This window comes from Schistocerca americana, chromosome 5 (genome assembly GCF_021461395.2).
Source record: "Schistocerca americana isolate TAMUIC-IGC-003095 chromosome 5, iqSchAmer2.1, whole genome shotgun sequence".
In the NCBI taxonomy this organism is placed as follows: domain Eukaryota; kingdom Metazoa; phylum Arthropoda; class Insecta; order Orthoptera; family Acrididae; genus Schistocerca; species Schistocerca americana.
Genome location: NC_060123.1, coordinates 518,880,412 through 518,905,830, shown reverse-complemented (window position 1 = coordinate 518,905,830; position 25,419 = coordinate 518,880,412). Strand labels below are relative to the sequence as shown.

Below are 25,419 nucleotides of genomic sequence, written 5' to 3'. Positions count from 1 at the left end.
TGGCACAAGACAGATAAGGAGTGGGATACCAGGTCACAAATACTGTGAAATCGAGTTCTAGTCGTATCCAAGTGACAGAGGACATATGAAATTCAGGCAGAGATTTTGACAAAGAGAAACAGATTATTATAAAATGTGGTGCAGGGAAAAGCCTGGCTAAAGACAGAAATTGCAGCATTAGGGATGACATGGATTAAACAGAAGTAGCAGTGACACACACAAATAAGAGTTTTGTGGAGGTCCTTCAGCACCATGACCAGTTATGTGTTAACACTGCTGTGAGCCGGTGAACACTTGAGTTGAGCAGGCTGCTGGTGACTGACTGAAATCTCATATGAGTGCAGCACCTGTTGCTACAATTGGGAGATAGCTGTATACTAGACACAGCGTACACCTGAATAAGACATGGAAATATAAGCTGGCTGTGTTTCTTGTAGAAAATGTAAGGAGGGACCACCATCACACAAAGGAAGATCTCTGTGGGTACCAGTATCAGAGAGGTACCCTTTTTAGGTTATAATCAGGATTCAGGCACACTATTGTGAAAAAAGTTAAAATAACAGAAGAGCCCCACAAAATGCTTAATAATGCACAGAAAGGTAAGGTTATCTTATTTTATCGGAATATCAGAGGACTGAGTAATGAGGTAGAAGAAATTCTTGTCTGGAAAAGTCAGATATATCTGAAAAGATAGACACCCTGTGCCTGTAAGCACCACATAACCATGGCTTTAGATAAGTTACTTATAAAAGATTACACTATTGCAGCTTATTGAAGCAGAACTAACACATAAAAAGGAGGAGTTGTTACATATACAGGGTGTCTATAAGTGAATATCAGGGTTTCAAAGCTTTATAATATTTATTACATTAAACTTACAGTTATAAATGATATGTCAAATGAAAGAGCAACTCAAACAGTTTTACCACGAACCTTATAAATGTTTAATGTCAGCACCATTTGTCACATGGCACACGTCAAACCCAAACGTTGATAAGTGTGTCTTCAATGAGTGTAGCAACAGCTGCTTCAATCCAGTTTCTTAATTCAGGGAGGTCTGGTGGTAGTGGAGGTACTTGCACATGATTCTTGATGAAGCCCCAAAGGAAAAAATCGCATGGCGTTAGGTCAGGTGAACGTGGAGGCCATGTAAAGCAAGCCCTGTCATTGGACCCCTTGTAGCCTATCAACGCCTACAGGCTCAGTGTCAGGAGGTTATGGGGCAGGGAGATGGGGAAAAATAGAATGAAAAAGGAGAGAAGCAGGGAAAGATGGGTGGGTCATCGGCAGTTTTCACTCTACCAGACAGCGTTCCTCTTACCTCCCACACGTACACTACAACCCCCAAACCTTTCTGCCCCTCTGGATTGCTGCTTCCATCCCACATGAAACTTGCATTCTGGCCCGAGCTGCTGGAGTTGGCGCTCATGTGTGCGTGAGGTGTGCTTGCTTGTATATATGAATGGTGTATGTTTCTCTTTTGCTGATGAAGGCTGTGGCTGGAAGTTTTGTGTAAGCGTCTTAATTGTGCCTAACTGCAACTTAATGTGTCTTCTTGACGGTAAGTAGCGATTTATCTTTTCCTACATTGTTACAGTGGTATCTGGCCGCAGCAAGTAGTCAGGGTCTGTAGTGATCTCAGTGTAAATTTTCTAATAGGTAAAATTACTATAAATCTTATTTGGATCCCACAATTTGATCTCAGTGATCAACTTTCCAACATGGGTGGTTGAGAATAGTAACCCTAATTGAGGTTTTCTTTGATGAAGCACCCATATTAATGTTTTCTTTGCAGTATTGATACTACTTAATGGAAATCAAAATAATTAATGATTCCAGAACAAACGTTTTGAAGAATAGTTTTCCAGAGATGGCCTGGGATAAAATTTATAATGAACCAAATGCTGACGTAAAATTTAATGTAATCCATGATAAAGTCATGTCATTATTTGAAAAGGGCTTTCCACATAGCTAATCAGAAAGGACATTAAACAGCTCAGTTGAGGGTTTAAAGTATCTTGTGAAAGGAAAAGGAGAATGTTCTATAGGCAAGAAGAAGTAGAGATCCTGCAGTAGTTGCACTACAAAAGCTACAAAAAATTACTAATAAAAGTATTTAAAGATCAAGGAACATTCACATGAAGTCAGAAATCAGTAATGCCGAAAAAAGACATAAGGCTATATGAAATCTAGTAAAGTGAGAGACAGGACAACAAACCACAGAACAGGATAACATCACTATTGAACCATATGGAAGGGCTATAAATGTTGATCTACAAGGTAGCAAATACATTTGGTAATAATTTCTTAAATATAGTAGAAAACATAGGGAGCAAACAGTTCAAGAGAAAAATCACAGCAGTACGTTGTAAAAGCAACGCCCATAAAATTCAGCCATATTATGAGTATATCACCAACTTCTGCTACTGAAATTAAGAAAGTGTTATATTTTCTCAAAAATAAAACCTCATGTGGTTATGGTGGTGTTTTCAATACAGTACTAAATATTTGATTCCATAAAAGCCCTGTCATCTCAAATATGTAATGCGTCACTAACTCAAGGCATTTTTCCAGAGAATGAAATGTGCTGTTGTTAAACCTTCTATAAAAATGATGATAGGACGGTTGCAAATAACTACTGACCTATTTCAGTAATGACATCATTTCCCACAATGTCTGAGGTAGTGATGTATTCTAGAATAGTATCTCACCTGAGCAAAAATAATTTCCTCAGTAAATCAGTTTGGATTTCAGAAGAGTTGCTCAACTGAGAATGCCATTTACGTGTTCACTTACCAAATTTTAAAAGCATTAAACAACAAAATAGCACTGGTTGGTATTTTCTGTGACCTAAGTAAAGAACTGGAATGTATGAATCACAATATTATCCTAAATAAACTGAGGCTATATGGGACTGATATAGCCAACAAATGTATAAGGCCGTATCTAACCAAAATAATGTAGAAAGTTGTACTTAATAATTCAACGAATGCAGTCTGGGGGACATTATTTTGGCTGGGCAGAAATCACATACGACGTACCCCAATGCTCAATCTTGGGCCCACTATTGTTCCTCATATATGTAAACAGTCCCCTGTCTAATTGACAACAAGCAGAATTAGTTCTTTTTGCATGTCCTCAATTTTAAGAGACAACATGTTCAGTTCTGTGCATCTAGGGATACTGTTGTTGTTGTGGTCTTCAGTCCAGAGACTGGTTTGAGGCAGCTCTCCATGTTACTCTATCCTATGCAAGCTTCTTCATCTCCCAGTAGCTACTGCAACCTACAACCTACATCTCTTGGTCTCCCTCTACAATTTTTACCCTCCACACTGCCCTCCAGTACTAAATTGGTGATTCTTTGATGCCTCAGAACATGTCCTACCAACTGATCCCTTCCTCTAGTTAAGTTGTGTCACAATTTTCTCTTCTCCCCAATTCTGTTCAATACCTCCTCATTAGTTATGTGGTCTACCCATTCTTCTGTAGCAGCACATTTCGAAAGCTTCTATTCTCTTCTTGTCTAAAGTATTTATCGTCTATGTTTCACTTCCATACATGGCTACACTCCATACAACTACTTTCAGTAACGACTTCCTGTCATTTAAATCTGTACTCTATGTTAACAAATTTCTCTTCTTCAGAAACGCTTTCCTTGTCATTGCCAGTCTACATTTTATATCCTCTCTACTTCGACCATCATCAGTTATTTTGCTCCCCAAATAGCAAAACTCATTTATTATTTTAAGAGTCTCATTTCCTAATCTAATTCCCTCAGCATCACCCAGTTTAATTCTGCTACGTTCCATTATTCTCGTTTTGCTTTTATTGATGTTCATCTTCTATCCTCCTCTCAAGACACTGTCCATTCCGTTTAACTGCTCTTCCGGATCCTTTGCTGTCTCTGACAGAATTACAATGTCATCGGCGAACCTCAAAAGCTTTTATTTCTTCTCCATGGATTTTAATACCAACTCCAAATTTTTCTTTTGTTTCCTTCACTGCTTGCTCAATATACAGATTGAATAACATTGGGGATAGGCTACAACCCTGTCTCACTCCCTTCCCAACCATTGCTTCCCTTTCATACCTCTCGACTCATATAACTGCCATCTGGTTTCTGTACAAATTGTAAATAGCCTTTCGCTCCCTGTATTTTACCCCTGCCACTTTCAGAATTTGAAAGAGACTATTCCAGTCAACATCGTCAAAAGCTTTCTCTAAGTCTACAAATGCTAGAAACGTAGGTTTACCTTTCCTTAATCTAGCTTCTAAGATAAGCCGTGTTCCAATATTTCTATGGAATCCAAACTGATCTTCGCCGATGTCGGCTCCTACCAGTTTTTCCATTCGTCTGTAAAGAATTCGCGTTAGTATTTTGCAGCCGTGACTTATTAAACTTATAGTTTGGTAATTTTCACATGTCAACACCTGCTTTCTTTGGGATTGGAATTATTACATTCTTCTTGAAGTCTGACGGAATTTTGCCGGTCTCATACATCTTGCTCACCAGATGGTAGAGTTTTGTCAGGACTGGCTCACCCAAGGCCGTCAGTAGTTCTAATGGAATGTTGTCTACTCCTGGGGCCTTGTTTTGACTCAGGTCTTTCCGTGCTCTCTCGAACTCTTCACGCAGCATCATATCTCCCATTCTATCTTCATCTGCATCCTCTTCCATTTCCATAATATTGTTCTCAAGTACATCGCCCTTGTATAGACCCTCTATATACTCCTTCCACCTTTCTGCTTTCCTTTCTTTGCTTAGAACTGGGTTTCCATCTGAGCTCTTGATATTCATACAAGTCGTTCTCTTATCTCCAAAGGTCTCTTTAATTTTCCTGTAGGCGGTATCTATCTTACCCCTAGTGAGATAAGCCTCTACATCCTTACATTTGTCCTCTAGACATCCCTGCTTAGCCATTTTGCACTTCCTGTCGATCTCATTTTTGAGATGTTTGTATTCCTTTTTGCCTGCTTCATTTACTGCATTTTTATATTTTCTCCTTTCATCAATTAAATTCAATATTTCTTCCTTAACCAATGATTTCTACTAGCCCTTGTCTTTTTACCTACTTGATCCTGTGCTGCCTTCACTATTCCATCTCTCAAAGCTACTCATTCTTCATCTACTGTATTTGTTTCCCCCATTCTTGTCAATCATTCCCTAATGCTCTCCCTGGAACACTCTACAACCCCTGGTTCTGTCAATTTATCCAGGGCCCATCTCCTTAAATTCCCACCTTTCTGCAGTTTCTTCAGTTTTAATCTACAGTTCATAACCAACAGATTGTGGTCAGAGTCCACATCTGCCCCTGGAAATGTCTTACAATTTAAAACGTGGTTCGTAAATCTCTGTTTTACCATTATATAATCTATCTGAAACATTTCAGTGTCTCCAGGCCCCTTCCACTTATACAACCCTCTTTCATGATTCACGAACCAAGTGTTAGCTATGATCAAGTTGCGCTATGTGCAAAATTCTGCCAGGCGGCTTCCTCTTTCATTCCTTACGCCCATTCCATATTCACCTACTACTTTTCCTTCTCTTCCTTTTCCTACTATCGAATTCCATTCAACCATGACTAATAAATTTTCGTCTCCTTTCACTATCTGAATAATTTCTTCTATCTCAACATACAATTCATTAATCTCTTCGTCATCTGCAGAGCTAGTTGGCATGTAAACTTGTACTACTGTGGTAGGCATGGGCTTCGTGTCTATCTTGGCCACAATAATGCGTTCACTATGCTGTTTGTAGTAGCTTACCAGCACTCCTATTTTTTTTTTTTTTTTTTTTTTTTAATTCATTGTGAAACCTACCCTATTTGATTTTGTGTTTACAACCCTGTAGTCACCTGACCAGAAGTCTTGTTCCTCCTGCCACTGTACTTCACTAATTCCCACTATATCTAACTTTAACCTATCCATTTCCCTTTTTAAATTCTCTGACCTACCTGCCCGATTGAGGGACCTGACATTCCACGCTCCGATCTGTCACCAGTTTTCTTTCTCCTGATAACTACGTCCTCCTGAGTAGTCTCCTCCCGGAGATCCAAATGGGGGACTACTTTACCTCTGGAATATTTTACCCAAGAGGACGCCATCATCATGTAACCATACAGTAAAGTTGCATGCCCTCAGGAAAAATTACAGCTGTAGTTTTCCCTTGCTTTCAGCTGTTCTGGTGAATGTTACAAGGCCAGATCTGTCAATCATCCAGACTGTTGCCCCTGCACCTACTGAAAAGGCTGCTGCCCCTCTTCAGGAACCACACGTTTGTCTGGCATCTCAACAGATACCCTTCGACTGTGGTTGCACCTACGGTATGGCTATCTGTATCGCTGAGGCACGCAAACCTCCCCACCAACGGCAAGGTCCATGGTTCATGGAGGGGTTACCACACCAATGATAAATGTAACACATTGTGAAGAAATAATAAATAGGGTGGAAGCTTCAAAATTCTTTGGTGTCCATATTAATGAGAATGTAAACTGGTAAAAGCACATTTTGGAACTCCTAAAACAACTTGGTTCAGCCACATTTGCATTTACAATCATTACAAATCTTGAGGAGAGAGAAATCAAGAAGCTGACATATTTTCGTTAAACAATGTCACTCTCTTTCAGGCAACAGATGGAAGGTGGTGGGGAGTGGCTGGCTGACAGGGAGAATGAGCAGAAAAGAGAACATTTTTCTAACTTAAGAAGGGAGACAAGTGAATCCTGAGAACAGAGAAGAGAATATATCTAATCCATTTGTTAGAATAAGTTGAGGCAGAGATCCGCAACAAGAATTCAAGATAATTTTTTCAGCGCATTGAAAATCAGAAATGTGGGTTTCAGAGCCCAACCCTTTTCATTAGAGATAAGAATGGCAACTTGATAAATGACACAGAAAGAATTGTAGAAAGATGGAAAGAATACTCAGAAATTTTGAATCGAGCAGACCCGGATGAGATGTTACCTGCAGACACCAAGGATGAAAGGAAAGCTGAAGAATGGGAAGTCACTGAAGAAGATGTGAAGGTTGCAATCAAAAGACTCTGAAACGACAAAGCCGCATGGGGGACAGAATAGGAGAATTAATCAAAGAGGGAGGTAAGAGTTTGCTGTTAGATATATATAATTGATTCAGTTGTTACGGAAAAATGAGACATTACCAGAAAAACGGAAATTGGCCACAATATGCCCGATACACACGAAGAGTAGCAAAATGGAATGTGACAACTACAGAAGTATTAGCTTGCTGAATGTAACCTACAAGACACTATCATTATCCTCAGAAAATTACAAACATTAATAGGTAACAACATACAAGAATACCAAGCTGGCTTTTGAATAAAGTGATTGACAATAGGTCACAGATCCCAGACAAGGGAGTGCTCTCTCATGTGTTCTGTTCAATATTATCTCTGAGAAAGTAATATAGGAGTAGTAGGCATTGTGTGCTAGAGTACAGATGAATGGTAATTTCAATTAGCTTTCATATGCTGATGATATAGTACTACTAAGTGAATAATACTACAAATGGAAAGAAATGTGTCAGAAAATGGACAACTACATGCAGAAGATTGGGCTAAAGGTGAATCAAGACAAAATGAAGTTCACCCAATTAAGAAGAAGACAGCGAACACTAAGATGAAACATAACACGGTAACATGGACAGTAGTCATTTACAGTTCAGAAAACCGGAGCATGACTAAACGAGAAAAGGAAAAAGTATTCATATTTGAAAGAAGAGTAATAAGGGAGATGTGGAGACCACCTTAGATAAAATGGAATGGAGGAGGAGGAGGAAAAATGAATAAATCAATCTTTAGGTGCAACAACCCAACGGAAGCTGCAGAAAAAGAATCCAGTGGGGTGGGCCATGTAGCCCACTTGTCAGAAGAAAGACAAGTGAAGAAGGCACTTCAGGAGAAACCAAACACCAGATGTCCCGTAGGACGACCAAGGCAGTACTGGATGGATTACCTGTTGAGGACCTGGCAGCCCTGGGGATTGAAGACGCCTGGAGTAACTGAGCACAAAACAGAAAGGAATGGAGACAGTCTGTGGAAGCTGATTGTAGTCTGAAGGCCCTGTGATTGCTAGATATGTGTGTATGTATGTAATGTCATATGGAATAATGTTACGGGCAACTCATCTTTAAGAAAGGAAGTCTTCATTGGTTAAAACTGTGCTGTGAGAGTATGTGGTGCTCATCTACAATCGTCTTTTACACATCTGTTTAAAGATTTAGGCTTTTTGACTATAGTTTCAGAATATATTTTTCCCCTCTCAAAGTTTGCTGTAAGTAACTCGCTGCAAATCAAAAGGGACAATGATGTACATAATTACAATACCTGAAGAAAAAATGACATTTTTAATCCATATTAAGTTGTACTTAACCCAAAAAGGGTAAAAACGCTGCAACCAAAAATTTTTATCCGTTACCCTGTGATAAAATGTCTGGCAGACAACAATCTAAAAGTTGAAAGTGAACTGAAACACGTTTGTCCTTCACAATTCCTTCTATTCCATATTCTTATTGTTATGTATGCAAGATGGTGTGCAGGAATTACTAACATCTCCATCATTATTTATATACCACCACTTGTAAGTGATCAAATATTTACAAAATAGTTTTGTGATGTGCATATAGAATAACTTCTTCAACATTGTAACAATTTAGTATGCAAATGATCCAAGAAACACGAAACTAACAACAAATGTGCAATGCATTTGTCACCAATGATGGCAAAATTTGGAAAGGGGACAAGTTATCAAAAATTATCTTTTGAATAGGAACAAATAAGAGTTGTTTCAATTTGTTTAGCTAGACACAACATTTTCGAATATTCAGGAATAGTTATACTGTGGATGATTTGATACCGGCTTGACCATTCTACTTGAACTGTGTCATTATTGATTCTTAATAACTAGTTGCTGCATTGTCCATTTGACTTGGCATCCAGGTATCAGATTCCAATTCCAGCTGTTCACTTACTTTGAAATGTTGGTTAGAACAGTCACCAGCATAGAGCTGCTATACACACTTCTCCCCATCTGTATTGTATTTTGTGCTGGGGTGCATATCTTTACCCTGTTATGTGAATGGTGTTCAGGCCTCCTTTATCAGAATGCACTGAAGAACCAAGATGGAAAGGAGATTAGAATTTAATACCCAATGACATTGTCATTGGAGGTGGAAGGAGGGTAGTGAAGGTGTTTGCAGTCCATTTATTTTACACTCTAGGGATTTGAGCTCCTTTCTTTGTCACTCCTGTCCTGCATCCCTTTCATATTCCAACAACTTTGACCTTTTTTGTTTCTTTGGCAATGGTGATTACAGGAATTTATCTGGGTGGTTTTATATATCAAACATGACATGAGTCAGTTACAGTGAGAAACTGTTTGATTTGCTCCCAGTGTTGATGTAACTGCTTCTATTTAACAGAAATTATACACAATCTCTGCAGTACTACACGTATGTACCTGAAGCTGATCCTGCAGATGTGAGACTAATCCTGCAGATGTGGGACTACTTAGTGATGACAGCTTTTGTATGATATAAACTAGAGAGTGAGAGAGAGAAATATACAAAGAAGCTGGCAAAATGCCATAATTATACCATACAACTCGGATATACTGAAGGGACTGTATTTTGTACAGGATATTGGTTTTATTGTTGTTTTCATATGACTATTTAATGAAGAAATGTCAAACTGTGGAAAATCCACGATGGAATAATGACAGACTATGAAAACGATAGTTCCTGTTGCTCATATAGTGGAAATGCTGAGTTGCAGATAGAGACAACAAAAAGACAAAAGATCCCCCCCCCCCCTCTCTCTCTCTCTCTCTCTCTCTCTCTCTCTCTCTCTCTCTCTCTCTCTCAAGAAGCAGCTCGGAGGTAGGGGTAAGGAGGAGGATGGGGTGGGGAAGGGGAGGGATAGCAGGGTAGTTGTGGGGGTTGGGGGTAAAGTGCTGCTTGTGGGAGCATACAGGGACAATGTGGGGAGAGGGTAGGGCAGCTTAGGTGCAGTTGGGAGGTTACATGAAGGGTGGGGGTGAGGACAGTGGAAAAGGAGAGAAGTAGAAAGAGTGTGGGTGCATTGGTGGAATAGAGGGCTCTATAGTGCTGCAGTGGGAACAGGGAAGGGGATAGGAGGGTAAGGACAATGACTAACAAAAGTTGATGCTGGATGGGTTACAGGAACGTATGATATATTGTAGGGAGAGTTCCCATGTGCACAAGTCCAAAAAGTAGGTGTGTTGATGGGAAGGATCCAAATGGCCCAGTCTGGGAAGAAGCAATTGAAATGAAGAACATTTTGTTGGGCAGCAGCATACTCTGCGACTGGGTGGTCCAGTTGTCTCTTAGCCACAGTTTGTCGGTGGCCATTCATCTGGACAGCCAACTTGATGGTTGTCACGCCCACCTAGTATGCAGCACAGTGTCGTGCCTATCTGCGACTCAGCACCTCTGCTGTGTGATGAATAGCCACTATCCTTTTCATAATATTGTCGTTATTCTATCCTGGATTTTCCACTGTTTGATTTTACCTGATATCTTTTCTTTCATTCCTTCATCCACTGCTGTTTTCCTTTGTTACTGTTTTCTAATGCATCCTTCTTTGTCTTCTTTCCAGCATTACTTTTGTCGCCTTAAAGACCACATTGCATCAACCATCCAGTCACACACAAGAGATGGCTACAGGATCGTTCTGATTGTTAGTGCAGCATCTCATGTACCACTTTGCTCCTGCCGATCACATTAATCTTAGACCTTAAAGTTGATCACTCTTCCTGTGCCACTGTAGCATATTTTTGTGTTATTTCTGTGCCACAAGAACTTGTATCTCACCTTACCAACACCCCCCCGCCTCCTTCTCCCGTACTCCTCTCTATTCCAGATCGCACTTACTAACTTCATCTATTCTAGTCATATCTGCCATCCCCCTTCTTCACACATATCCACTCACCGACTTGCAACTCACATTAAAATCCTTTTTTTTTTTTTTTAATTTTTTAATTTTTATTTGATCTCATAATGTTTTCATGCCGATTTCAGTTGGTTTTCGCCTTTCACTATTGGCCTACTCACCCAGATTTCATCTTGTTCCTCCATACTTCATCCGTTTCATCTTTTTTGTGATTTTTGCAGCGTGTGTGGTGATTTTTGTGAAATTTATTGCACGTATTTCTACATTACTTACATATCTTTACACGTTTTTACCCTCTACCATGTCCTTGCTCCTTCTATACATAAACGTTTCCTTACCCCTAACCAGAACCCATTCCCACATACTGTTCCTGCCATTATTGCTTGGTTCATGGAGTCCCCCCCCCCCCCCACAAACAGCCTTACCATCAAACTACACGTCTCCCGGTGTAACCCCTCCTTGCACTATGATCTCCATCTGTTCAGATTCTGAAAGTCCTTAACCCTCACCAACATGAGCCTGCAAAACCAAGCCAATCAGGTCCAAACCTCCTTGTAATACCTCCTGTCCATCCATAAGATTCTCCTGCTATGCAATCCCAAATTCCTGGATCCCATGTCACACACACTGAAACACTTGCCCTCCTGGAACTAGAGCTGCACCCACCTCTCCACCCTGCTAGTTTTGGACTCCCGCTTTGGACTACCACTATCCACCACTTTTAAAACACTCTCCAACCCCCCCCCCCCCCCTGACCTGCTACATTTTTACCCCACCCTCAAAAACTCACTGCCATCACCATACAGAATCCAGAACCTAAACAGACTCGAAACACATGAACCTTTCCTCCAAAAGCCTTATTCCCATAGAAGTATCAGTCCTTAACAAAGGCCTCACCTTTTGCCCCACTCCCAAATTCAATCATGCAGGACTTGTTAAAGCTCTTATCTCAGTCCCTACAGTGGACACACTTTTTTGCCACCAACCCTACCAATCAGACTCAACCAAAGACCAATGTTGATCCCTGCCTGACCCAGTTCACTCCTCCATCCAACCTTGATCCACTCCCACTACCCCCAAATCACCCCCTGTTAACTTTTTCCTTGCATCACCGTCATTCCCCAAATCCCTCAACATGCAAACTAACTTTACATCAGCCAAAAGAACCACAATGCACCACCTAAAGACTGATGCTCATCTTATAATCTCACCTGCTGCAGCTGTCAGATTCATCCACCTACAAACCCTGCCACAGTGAACCTATTCCAAAAATCGAGCAGGATCTCTCTCCTCACCCCTACCACTCCTCAAAGTGCTGCCTCTAAAACATGCTTCCTAAAGTTCATAAACCCAACCAACCAGGACACCCCATTGTCGCTGGTTACTGTGCTCCAACTGAGAGAATCTCTGCTCTCGTAGACCAACACCTGCAGCCTACAACCTACCCTTCTGAATAAAAGATACCAGCAATCCATTTTCTCCATTGAGTCTTCACAGTTCCTGTTCCTTTACCACACAGTGCCCTGCGCATCACTATTGATGCCACCTCCCTTTACACTAACATATCTAATGCCCATGGCCTTGCTGCTATTGAGCACTACCTTTCCCAACGCCCGAAGAATTCCAAACCTACAACCTCCTTCCTAGTCACCATGACCAATTATATCTTCACCCACAATTATTTCTCCTTTGAAGGCATTACCTACAAACAAATCTGGGGTATGGTTGTGGGCACCCACACGGCACCATCCTATGCCAACCTATTCATTGGCCATCTAGAGGAATCCCTTCTGACTACATAGTATCCCAACACCCAGTTCAGATTCATTGATGACATCTTCATGATCTGGATCGAGGGTGAGAACACCCTATCCACATTCCTCCAGAACCTCAACAGCTTCTCCCCCATTCGCATCACCTGGCCCTCCCTCGATGTTGACCTCCACCTCATGGACGGTTACGTAGTACCTCTGTCCATATCAAACATACCAACCAGGAGCAGTACCTTCACTTTGACGATTGCCACCCATTCCATACCAAGAAGATCCTTCCATACAGCCTAGCCACCTATGGCTGTCTCATCTATGTGACGAGCAGTCCCTCTCAAAATACAAGGGTCTCACTGAGGTCTTCACAGACCATAATTACCCTCACAACTTTGTACAAAAACAGATCTCCAATGCATTATCTCTCCAGTCAGCCACTACCTCCTAAAGTCTCACCATCTGGCCAGAGTAGCATTCCCCTGGTGACTCGGTACCACCCAGGACTGCAGCAACTGAATCACATTCTCCATCACTGTTTCAACTACCGTGCTCTGAAATGAGAAATGTCCTACCCACTATCCTTCCCAACCTTCCCGCAGTACTATTTCTCCACCCACCGAATGTACAAAATATTCTTGTCCACATAACCCGTGTTCCCAACCCCTTGGCTCATGGCTAATATTTGTGTCATAGATCTAGATGCAAGACCTACCCAATACATCCTCACACAAGCATCACCTACCCCATCAAAAGCACGGCTACCTGTGAAATCAGTCGTGATCTATAAGCTAAGCTGCATCCAGACGCTGAGCGCACTACCCAACATGCCATTCTTCATTTCAAAGACAGCTTCACAGCTTGTGCCACCTGGATCCTGCCCACCAACACCAGTTTTTATGAATTGTGCAGATGGGTATTCTACCTACCATACAATCTATATTCCTGTAACCGTGCTGGCCTCAATCTTCATTAGAAATTGTCTTTACCCACCTATCCCCTTCCCTGTTCCCACACCAGCAGTACATTAGCCCTCTATTCCACCAAGTTTTTACTTCTTTTCTGCTGCCCCCCTCCCCCCCCCCCCCCTCCCGTGCCCCCCCGTTCAATGTCTCCACTGCACGTACCTGCCCTACTCTCTCCCCACCTTGTTCTTGTTTGCGCCAACAAGCAGCACACTACCATTCCCCACGCCTACCCTGCTATCCCTCCTCCCCCCAGCCTCCTCCTTACCCCCACCACCCAGCTGCTTGCAGTTTCACCTTGGCAGCCACAGACTGTGGTCCTGTTTGCGTGAGTGTATGTTGTCTGTTCTGATAAAAGCTGTTTGGCCAAAGGCTTTGTTTGACAGTGCATCTCCTCTGTACGGTGAATAGCAACTACCCTTTTCATAATGTCATTAATGAAGAAATAGTTTTTACGGGAGGGGGTCCTAAGACTTTAACTGTGCTTTAAAATATCACGACATATGGGAGAAGACAAGAAGTATGAGGAGCCGGTATGTAAAGATGGAGCAGTTTTTTTGGCAGAACAGGCTTAATGTTTAATCCATGGAGTAAATAATAACAAAAAACCTTTTATGGGTGGTTCAAGAAGAAGAAAACCTTGAGATATACAGGGTAGTGAATAATATATTCTCAGATTATAAAACTAATGAAACATGTACACACACCTTTCCCCCATAACCCCGTAAGCAGAAAAACAATAAAATGAAAAATTCAGAAATATGAAATGCATACCATAATCAAAAACATAATGTCGAAGGAACTTTTCACTGCCCCCCCCCCCCCCCCCCCCCCTCCCGTTCAATGTCTCTACTGCACGTAGCTGCCCTACTCTCTCCCCACCTTGTTCTTGTTTGCGCCAACAAGCAGTATTCATCTACATCACAAATATTGTGACTTTTCTTTGTAAGAATCAAGCTGAGCATAAGGAAAAAACAAAGAAAGAGGCAAAATTTTTATATTTATTTGTTATGGAAAAATACAACAAGTACAAATAAATCATTGTTTTGTATTAAAATACTGTTTCAATAAATTCTTCACAATGTAGCCTGATGAAACTTCTAGGTCCGCCTGCATACTGTATTCCCTGAATATGCATTCTTCATCCAAACACCGACAGCATTACAATCTGAAACAAGTAGTTTAGTTGTCCAATAAGAAACTTCAAAATGTAAGCATTCTGTGTTTAATGTTAACTGTAATGGAAATCATGCTCTTGGAACAAACACTCAATTTAACTGCATTTTATTTTGAATTACTGTGAATTACTCATCAATGCTGAAGGAACATTCACTCATCCATCCTGTTGCGTAGCTCCCCACAAGAACAAGAACCTTCAGGCGCGTGATCAAGTCAACATGTACTTTAAAATAAGATAAAGACATCACAGATACTTAATACAGTATACAGACTAAGAATAAACTATCACTATACTGCATAATGCTATTCACACTCGTACCATATACATTTAATCAATTAAATTGACAAGAGAGCTGCTACTTTGGAAAAAGCTGCTGTTTATTTGCTATTAGAAGCTTTTACTTAATTACAATGATATTGTTCAAAGAAAATATTTTTTACTTCTATAAATACACTATTACTTGTCATACAGCTTTGCAGCAAACAATACTACTTGGCATATGGCTAACAAAGGTTCCCAACCGTGAATCTAGATGTTCAAATATCATTATTATTCACCAGCATTTCAATGGTCTGTATAGAGTTACAACAACAAAATACCAGCCAAAGTTGCAAATTCCATTTATTTATTTCTTTATTTGATTACCAGTTTCTGGCCAGGGTGCATTTCCAAATCATTGTATCAGACAGCCAAATTTCAGAAACACCATTTTGACTATCTGATATGATGATTTGAAAATGGGGTCCCAGCCAGAAACTTGTTACCTATAAATAAAATTTTAAAAAAGTCAAATTTGTAATTTTGTCTGGGTTTCTGTGTTTTTTGTTGTACCAACTAACAGAAGTTGCTGACTTCTAATTATTCCACCATGCTGGAAGTTCATCTAAAAATTATTTTTTAACACAATTAAATGAAGCTGTAAGTTGCCTAGTCTTTTTCGGTCACTGTTGGATATACAGGATCCATACATATTATAAAAATGTACGCACTGATCTCAGCCAAACTTGGTACACATATCACTTCCTGTCTGGAAACTGCTATGGTGATTATAACCACCTACCTATCATTGGGGTGAGGGTGGAGTTCAAAAAGTGTAGCCCACAAAGCACTGATACCCAGAATTTATTCATCCAGTATTTGAGAAAGAGAGCACATCTAACAAATTTTACACATAATTTCAAATCTTTAAAAAAAGCTTTTCTTGCTAACAATCCCCACATAATGATGAAAGGAAAACAGTTTATCATTTACTACATTTTTCGCTGTTCATGCAGTAAAACTGCTGCATCAGGCATGACATTTTAATTTATTACTTCTTTACTCCTAACTATCCACGACATACTTTGCAGACAGCATTCATGTATACCACTGAATGTACCTGCAAAATCATACCATTGCGTGACACAGTGTTTAGAAGGTAAGATATCATAAAGATTGAGCTGCATCAAAAAGGAACTGCATGTCAAAATTCGCCACAGATACGGGTGAAATATGTAAAAGACATGTGATGAAAAATGCTTGAATCGCTTTCAACCAAACTACGTACACACATTACTCACTCTCTGGAAAGAAATACTGTGGGGTTAGAACTACTGGCCTGCTATTGGAGTGGGGGTGATAACTTGGTCATGGACAGAGAAGGTGGGGAGGAGGAGATGGACCAACAAAAGACTGGAATACGTAATAGCTGGGCAATGTGCATTATTCAGCTTGTGCTATTACAAATGTATTCTGTTATTTATTGCTATGTGGCAGCTCCAATTTAATACAAAGTGCCAATAATATCCATCTCTATGAAGCAATATGTGAATGAATACATTCCAATACGTAATATATTTCTGCATGCCAAAAATAAAATGTGCTGCAGAGAAGGAGATTAGTGGTTAACATGTTGCTGACAACACGGTCATTAGAGATGGAGCACAATCTTGGGGAAGGAATTTGGCCAGCTGTGTCCTTTGAAAAGAACCATTCCAGAATTTCCTGAAGCGATTTAGGGAAATCATGGAAAACCAAAATTAGGGTGGCTGGATGCTGGTTTTAACTATCATCCTCCCTAATGTGAGTCCAATGCGCTAACCACTCCACACCACCTCACTCAGTATGCGTGTTGAATATCCATGTTATTAATACAGTGAATGCAACAGGTTACTCAGTGATAGTGAAACAGGTCTCACAAGAATGCATAACATTTTAATCTTACAAACTGTTTTATTGTCAAAATGGGACATCACCCAATCCATTTTGAGTTTCATCTCTTGGAGAGGATATCACTTCTGTATTGGATTTGAAAGCGTACCTATGCACATGCCAAGATTAATGTTTGTGATATGAAAATATCTGAAACCGTTGTTGAGGATTATCTAATACATAAGACAGGAAATGAAATGTGAAGACTGAACACCTTCTATTGACATTCAACTCAATAATAAAGTCCCCATACCTCACAATGCTTCTAAGAAAGAAAACACTTTGGTCTCTCCCTTCACAATAACTTAAGAAACTCTAATAAAAAATAAAAGCAGAAACTGTAAAATGAATAGTGTGATAAGTATTTAGAATACAAACAGAGGAGAAGACGGCAGGCCAAAATAACTCAAGAAAAATTGGGAAGTTTTAAAGAAGACAAAGTTAAAGTTATAAAAACCTGGGTAATAACTGCAAGAAATTAGGAAAAACAAAACCAAGGGAATTTTACACAGAAGCTTCACAGGACATTTATACAGGGAGAGAGACTGTCATTGACTCAGTGCTTAAGTCAAAATCTGATAATGTCGAAGTGTAAAACAAATAAATCTCTCAGTGTCTGGCTGGCTAGTTCAGACTGATGTTAACTTTGGGAAGAATAAATGTTTAGGAAAATCTCCATGTGACTCCAAGTTGACCGGTATGAAAGAAATCAGAATTAAAATCATAGCAGGAAGACTCCAACAGTTTAGAGAAGAAATCTGGATAAATTACAACATCTCTAATGCCTGTTTACTCCTACATCCTCTCCATAAGAAAGGCGAACATAAGACATATACAGAGATATACTTGAATGTTCAATAAGCGATTCTACAAAATCATGAGTAACAGTCAAATGGCTTATGCTCAACGGGAAACAACAAGTCACACTTTAGGAAATCAACAACACAGGCATAACTGAAACAACTTCAAAGAGCAAGGACAATAATAGGGACAAATTAAAGGAAACTAATACTGCACTTTGGAGAATTTCAAAAACCATGGAGTTTACACAAATTGTAATTGCAGATGTTTGCTTACAAGGAAGTACACAGCTACCTATAGTGGGAAGCTGGTATCAATTAAGTTACTGAAATTTACACCACAATGACTACAATAAATGGCTGTTCCTGCCAAGTTGTTAAAAAAGTAATGAAACCAACAAAACACCTATAAACATAAGCAAAAGTAGCACAACACACCAAAGTAGCAGCGTTCATGTGTTTCAGCATCACCCTATCCATGGATCTATGCTTTGTTTTGTATCTATTGTGCAGTACATGCTGTTTCCAATGAAGTTGTCTGTATACCCATGAGGAACTCTGGTATCTTTAATTATTACATTAGACACACATTTTTCTACAGTTCTGCCAACTATCCAATTGAACTTGAGACACAGTTCACCTACATCTACACTTATACTGCTTAAGACATGGGACAGTGCATTGCAGAGGGTACTTTGTACCAATAATATTGAATTTCTGTCTCATTCCATTTGCATACTTAGTGACGAAAATGATTATATGCCTGAGTATCATATCATATCATTCTCATTATCCTCATGAGAGATGAGGGCAACAGAATGGTTGTGCAGTCTTCTTTGAATACAGGTGTCTTAAATATACCAAACAGTATTTCAAAAACTACATTGTTTTTCTTCCAAGGGTTTTTAAGTTTCCTGAGCATTTCTATAACACTTTCATATAAGCTTTACTGTTCTGTTACAATCCTAGCAGCATATGTTTGAATTCATCATTCAGATGTCTATTGTTATACCTACATAATAAGGACTCCAAACACAGGAAAAATACTCTAGAATTAGTCACACTAGCATTCTGCTTGCTATTTCTGTTACAGATGCCTATCATGTTACCAGACACCTTCCAAGTCTTCCATTTACCTTTCCTAGTACCTGAATTTACATGAACATCTCATTTCATGTTACTTTACACTAACACAGTTAATTTCTTTATGTAAAAGGCTCTGTTCACACTAATCTTGAAACAGAATGCTACTGGGTTTTCTCTCTGTTCTAGGCATTATATAGTATTTACCCACATCAAGCAACGCCACATTTCATTTCACCAAGTGAAAACTGCGTCAACGTCTTTCAGCAGTTACGTATGCTCATTCAACAATGATACTCACTGTCAGCAAACAATCTTACAGTTCTTCTGACCTTATATGATAAACAGTTTATGTATAATGAGAACATTCTAGGTCCTATTACGTATATTTGGGACACATCCAATGTTATCGAACATATTATCATCTTGACACAATATTTCAGCGTCCAACTGGCCGCCATCTTCGGGTGAGTAAGCCGTCACACTGACTCGCCGAAACTGAAATCAAACATGCTGCGGAGGCTCCTTTTACACCGCCCATAGGTCCGCCATGCATGTGCTGACATAACTGCCCTCTAGCACAAGGCACAACAGCGTACCAGTGGTGAAAATTCATGGGAATGATAAATTGATGTCAAGCACTATTGACATCTTTTGATGACTGAAACAACGACTGTTGTTTTTAATGTCACACAAAACAGGGTTCCAACTGTTACTTAAACACACTACTTATCTCTGTTCATAATATTGTCAGATAACTGGACTTCAGTAACTTCTTTCATTACACAATCCTAATAATGTGAGGCAGTGGCAACCACTTGTATCTCAGCGTACATTTTATGTCCATCCATAAGACAAAATTCTGCAACTGCAGATTTTTCTGTCTAAAATAAACAAATGTGGCGATGGTGCTCCTCGCATTGATCCTGGACCAAAAAAATTGTTTGTCCAATATAGGCTCTCCCGCCATGACAGGGAATTTTGTAGACACCGCAATTCCTCAAACCCAAATCATCCTTCACAGAACGCAGCAGAGCTCTAGCCTCAGCTGGCAGACTGAATACACTTTCAATATCAAATCTCCTTAAAATTCTTCCTATTTTTGAAGATATACTTCCCATTAAAGGTAGGAATGCCACTGATTTGCTTGTATCTTCTGTTGGTTCCCACGAAGGTACAATCTGTAGAGCACAACAGATCTGATTGTAGGTATAACCATTATGCTTAAACACAGCTTTTAGATGATCCAGTTCTTGTGTCAAACTATCTGCATCCGAGATACCATAAGCTCTTTTTACTGGTGTACGTAGTACCTCATTGCTTTGGTATGATGGATGACAACTTGATGCATGAAGGTATTAGTCTGTATGCATTGGCTTACAATAAACACTGTGTCCTAATGTCCCATCATCCCTCCTGTTCATCAAGACATCTAAATCCAGAAGTTTTCCATCCTTTTCAACTTCCATCATGAACTTAATATTGGGATACAGACAATCAAAATGATCCAGAGGATCCCTCCCATGTGGCCATACCATAAACGTATCATCGATGTATCTCCAAAAATAAAGTTGGGTTTAAGAACACCATCTTTAGTGCTGTGTCCTCAAACTCTTCCATAAACGAATTGGTGACTATGGGGGATAATGGACTCCCCATAGCCATTCTGTCAGTTTGTTCAAACTATCTGTCATTAAATAAAAAATAAGTTGATGTCAACATATGGTGACAGACCTTAGTTGTTTCTTCATCCAATTTTTCAGCAATTAACTGCAAATAAACTTCAAGACGAACTCTGGTAAAGAGAGACACAACATCAAAACTAACGAGAAAATCTGTGGGCTGAAGACACAAAAACTTCAAATGCTGAACAGAAACCAGTGAACTGGATATACGGTGTTTGCATTTTCTGACATGGGGACTGAGAATGGATGCTAAATACTTGGCCAAGTTGTAATTCGGAGCACTTAAATTGCTAACAACAGGCCAAAGAGGAACTCATTGCTTGTGTGCCTTAGGTAAGCAGTATAATCTCGGTGGGACTGCAGCACCAGGTCGAAGCTTTTTATGAACATCGTCAGGTAACAAAATCTTAAAAAGTGAAAGCGTCTTGTGTTTTATACATTCAGCTGGGTCATTCTGTAACCTTAAGTATGTCGGGTCCCCAAGTCTTTTACCCTCATAAGTGTCCCGCGAAAGAAACAGAAGTTTTCCATCCTTTTCAACTTCCATCATGAACTTAAATATTGGGATACAGACAGTCAAAATGATCTAGGAAACGATCCAGAGGATCTCTCCCATGTGGTCTGCTGGTATGATTGCAAGATCCTGGTCTTCTCTGACGGACTGGATTGTGGCTCTTTCAAGCAAGGAGATGTGTTACTTCACTGGGGTGGCAACCAACACATCATATGCGAGACCTCTTGCTTAACTTCATCAGTTAGTTCGTCGGGAAACCTGGACACTGCTTGCTCAACTACGGAAATGAATTCCATAATGGAAACACACCGGGGGGTAGGGGCAAAATTTAATCCCTTTTTCAGTACTGCCAGCATAGCGTCATTTGATTGTGAGATTAATCACAACATGTCAACATGTGTCACCATCCATTATTGTGGACTGAGAAGAAACCCATTGAAACTTCAAAGATTGCCTACTGACAGCATTTGTAAGGAAGCTTGATAAACTTAATAAGAAGAAGGGGAAGTTGCCGAGTGCTCTCACTTTTCTGCTGAGATGCCAGAATGAAGGTATAATATCTAAATTTGTCAGAATTGTCATTACTTTGGGACAAAAATGGGCAACAACATTATTTGCAAACACTGTCAGTAGGCAATTTTCAAAGTCACACCCGTCGACATGTTGCGACTAATCTTACAACCAAACAACTGCATGATGCTACAATGGCAGTATTGGGTAAGGGGTCAAATTTTACTCCTACACCCAAGAATGTTCCCATTACAGAATTCATTTCCACACTTGAACAAGTAGTGTCCTGATTTCCCGATGATCTAGCTGATGAAGTTAGGCAAGAGGTCTTGCATATGTTGCATCGGGTGCCACCTCTGCAAAGTAACACATTTCCTTGCTTGAAAGAGCCGCGATCCAGTTTATCAGAGAAGACCAGGATTTAGTAATTCTATCAGCGGGCAAGGGCAATGCAATGCTTCTTCTTTCATGGGATGGTTATGTGGGTAAAATTGATCTTATTTGCAGACTTGGCATACCCAACATTACAGAATGATCCAACTGAACGTATAAAACGAAAGACACTTTCACTATTGAAAAAGATTTCATTATCTGATGATGCTCTTAAAAAACTTCGACCTGGTGCTGCAGTCTCACCGAGAATATACAGTTTACCTAAGGCACACAAGCAAGGGGTTCCTCTTTGCCTAACAATTAGTAATTTGAGTGCTCCTACTTACAATCTTACCAAGTATTTAGCATTCATTCTCAGTTCCCATTTCCCATGTCAGACAATGCAAAAATCGTATTTCCAATTCTCTGGTTTTTATTCAGCGTTTGATGTCTTTATGTCTCAGTCTGCAGATTTGCTCATTAGTTTTGATGTTGTGTCTCTTTTTACCAGAGTTCCTCTTCATGAAAAATTGGACGAAGATACAACTAAGGTTTGTCACCATATGTTGACGTCAATTTATTTTTTATTTAATGACAAATAGTTTGAACAAAATGACGGAATGTCTATGGGGAGTCCATTATCCCCCACAGTCACCAACTTTAGGACACAGCACTAAAGACAACTTTTGGAGATACATCAACGATACATTTATGGTATGGCCACATGGCAGGGATCCTCTGGATAGTTTCCTAGATCATTTTAATTGCCTGTATCACAATATTAAGTTGGTGATGGGAGTTGAAAAGAATGCAAAACTTATGGTTTTTAGATGTCTTGGTCCTCAGGAGGGATGATGGGACATTAGGACACATGTTTATTGTAAGCCTATGCATACAAACTGATATCTTCATGAATCAAGTTGTCATCCATCGTACCAACACAACAGGGTACTAAGTACATTGTTAAAAAGAGCTTATGCCATATCAGATGCACGAAGTTTGACAAAAGAACTGGATCATCTAAAAGCTGTGGTTAAGCAGAATGGTTATACCAACAATCAGATCTGTTGTGCTCTACAGATCGGACCTTCGCAGGAACCAACAGAAGATACTAACAGATCATTGACACTCCTACATTTCGTGGGGGGGCATACTTTCAAAAATAGGAATAATTTTAGGGAGACTTATATTAAAAGTGGATTCAGTCTGTTAGCTAAGACTAGATCTCTGCTGGGCTCCGTGATGGATGATTTGGATTTGACAGGGTGTATTGGCAGACAAGGAAAAACAATTCCTGGATTTGCCGGTTAAAAATACACTTTCTCCCAGATGAAAACACACTTTTTCCGTGTTATTAAGTGACAGTGTATTTTCCCTCAGCACTCTAAAACTTGTCAGTCCTTTGAATGGTTATGTTTTTTATACACAGGCTTAGAATTACCCGGCACTTTAGGAAACGAAACTCAGGAAAGAAAACTCCTTTTGGAAAGATTTTTGATGTGCAGCAACATGTACACTGCCTATTTTCGTACTACGAAAGTATAAATTTGAATTCCACCAAACACCGCATGTTACTTTCCGAACCGTTGTAATCGAGACTGCGATGCGATTTTGTAAGCCAGTCATAGCTCATGTCACATGATCCCGCCAGTTGATGACAGCGGGTATTCAGACCACAGGACACGTGATGTAGTCAGCTAACAGCAACATCCCTGTTAAGTAGCGCGGGTACACAAACAGAAAAAGTTAATATTTTAAATTAATATACATACTGTTGCGACAAGAAAAGCAAAGCTTTCACAAATGATACTGGTCTCTAAGGTTAATAAGCTACAAGAGAAGCTAAGCTTTCACATATAATGTTGATCTTTTTTGTGCATGTTACATTTTAAGAAATATCACACAAATGTACCAGTAAAATTTTTAGCTGATCTCAATGACTTGCTCTCAAAGTTTTCCACAAATAAATTAGCTACTGCAGAGGAGAGAGAGCTTCCCGTAGCACTACATCAATTTGCTCATGATAACGACACGAATGTCTTATGTTCTGGGCTCGAAATACTTCTAAATGGCTCATCATCAAACGCTCTGTGATTTAAGAAATTCATCGTACATTCTCGCACATAGTTCAACTTGTGTAAAAGGAAATTTAATTTGAAAGTGACGTTTTTCAAACAACCATTCGCAATATTTTCCCGCTACCTGTAAGAAATATGTTCGTTTCAGTAGTCGTCAGAGAGCGCCAGATAACAGGCGCCACCGCGCTTTGGCAGCTGCTATGACGCAGGAAGCCCATAAGTTTGTACATGTAAAACATTAAAAGATCTTACATTATGTCATAAAATAGAAAATACGTCAGAGGATACTCCAAGAGCATCGGAATTTCGTGAACCATACTAAAATGGCACATTTAAAGTGCATACTTAAAGAGCACATTCATATGTCCAGATTCCCAATGAAGTGGGCCACGACCTGATCATCAAGCTTTTTCAGTGTGGGTTTCGGTACGAAAATTTTCTTGGAGTACCAGTACTGTATCAACTCACTTTTGATTCTTTATTATGGTATAATGCCATATGTGCTAGAGGATGAAAACGTGCACTGGAAATGCAGCGAGACATGATTCAATATGCCTGGTTTGCCTCAAAATTATCAGAAACTCAAAACATTTTCGTAAATGTTAATGGGGCATATTTTTGTACAGATTTATTGTAAACGCCCTGTGATTGTAAAAAAATCCGCTTTTATATGTTGCGCAAGATGTCGCAAAAATTATTGCTTTGTTTGTTTTTACGATAATTACCACTGCAATTCTTGTTTATAATTATTATATGTATCAAAATTGAATGTTTCCCAATCGAATTTGTTATTCTGATTAAAAACCCAATGATTCTCCTTATATACACTCCTGGAAATGGAAAAAAGAACACATTGACACCGGTGTGTCAGACCCACCATACTTGCTCCGGACACTGCGAGAGGGCTGTACAAGCAATGATCACACGCACGGCACAGCGGACACACCAGGAACCGCGGTGTTGGCCGTCGAATGGCGCTAGCTGCGCAGCATTTGTGCACCGCCGCCGTCAGTGTCAGCCAGTTTGCCGTGGCATACGGAGCTCCATCGCAGTCTTTAACACTGGTAGCATGCCGCGACAGCGTGGACGTGAACCGTATGTGCAGTTGACGGACTTTGAGCGAGGGCGTATAGTGGGCATGCGGGAGGCCGGGTGGACGTACCGCCTAATTGCTCAACACGTGGGGCGTGAGGTCTCCACAGTACATCGATGTTGTCGCCAGTGGTCGGCGGAAGGTGCACGTGCCCGTCGACCTGGGACCGGACCGCAGCGACGCACGGATGCACGCCAAGACCGTAGGATCCTACGCAGTGCCGTAGGGGACCGCACCGCCACTTCCCAGCAAATTAGGG

At 40.1% G+C, this 25,419-nt stretch overlaps 2 protein-coding genes across 2 annotated transcripts in view; one reads left to right on the top strand and one right to left on the bottom strand.

The window, feature by feature from the left end:
* The window catches only part of LOC124616725, a 57,678-nt gene extending 46,707 nt beyond the window's left edge, over positions 1–10,971 (top strand). Inside the window, exon 6 of the mRNA XM_047145086.1 lies at positions 10,634–10,971. The gene's annotated coding sequence lies outside the window, so the exon portion shown is untranslated. The remainder of the gene's footprint in view (positions 1–10,633) is intronic.
* A 3,664-nt stretch (positions 10,972–14,635) lies between these two features.
* LOC124615545 (TM2 domain-containing protein almondex) overlaps positions 14,636–25,419 on the bottom strand; it is a 135,570-nt gene continuing 124,786 nt past the window's right edge. The window contains exon 7 of the mRNA XM_047143518.1: positions 14,636–14,823. The gene's annotated coding sequence lies outside the window, so the exon portion shown is untranslated. The remainder of the gene's footprint in view (positions 14,824–25,419) is intronic.